Genomic DNA, 1,161 nt, shown 5'->3' with positions numbered 1-1,161 from the left:
ACCAAGACATCTGCTGCCGAAGTGAAAATTAGAGCTGCAGACCCAGACACTGTCCCCCAGGGAGCGGGGACAGAATTGGCACAGTGTCACAAGGACGGATTCCGTTCTCTGCTATTCCGTGACCCTATTCCTGATTCGTCTGTTGCCTTTGGTTGGCATGGGGCAACTGTGAGGAAAATCCCTAAACCATTGGGATTTTTACGTCCTCTTATGAGGACTGCCTGCCAAACCAAAGAGACAAAGACTTAACATAAAGACTAACATAAGAGCAAGAGAAGGGGTTTTCTTTCTGAAAAGGGAATTTGTGGATACTGTTTTCAACTCAGATTCAGAATCTCCACTCTCACCTTTCCTAATCAACTCCCACCTTCACCCACACCCCCTCCTTCCTACACACACACACACACACGTGCACAGACACTGTCTAATCTTGACATGTATCAGCCTTTGCTTCCAAGGCCCATATAATTCAAAGTTGAGAACCTGTACCCTCAGAATATGAAAACCCATATTACTTTATTTTCTGCCTTCCTCCCTCCCTCCCTCCCTCCTTCCTTCCTTTCTCTCTTCCTTTCTTCCCAGTGCAATATAGAAATTAGTAGCTGCCTAATGAACATGTACATGCACAAAATCAGCAGTGGGAATAATTTTTCACACCTGGATGGCTCCTTCCAGAACAGGTGTGACTTAAGCTCAGTTGTTGAAGTCGTCAAGAGAAACACTCTGGTTGTCATTTCTTAAAAATCAATGTTTCTCAGGGGAAATATGGATCCGGTTTATTTGGCTTCATTTCCTCAAAATTCCACATCTCTTTTAAGTGCAGTTTGCCTCTTTAAAGACACATTCTGAGATTTAGTTTATATTTTGTTTATTTCCATGTCCAGTGGTTTTTTAAGAGGTTTGTTTGTATATGTTCACTTCAGTGATAAAAATTATATAATATTGTAAGAGAAAATTTAAAAGTAAGTTGACTAAATATTCATTTTATGTATATGTATTTCTTTTCTTGGCTTTTTTCAGTTTCCATTTGCCTTTTTTTTTAATTGAAGTATAGTTGATTTACAACATTGTATCAGTTTCAGGTGTACAGCAAAGTGACTCAGTTATATATATATATATGTGTGTGTGTGTGTGTGTGTGTGTGTGTGTGTGTGTATTCTC

The sequence above is a fragment of the Mesoplodon mirus genome (genome assembly GCF_964341445.2).
Source record: "Mesoplodon mirus genome assembly, chromosome: X".
Lineage (NCBI taxonomy): Eukaryota > Metazoa > Chordata > Mammalia > Artiodactyla > Ziphiidae > Mesoplodon > Mesoplodon mirus.
Note: the sequence above shows the minus strand (reverse complement) of the source record.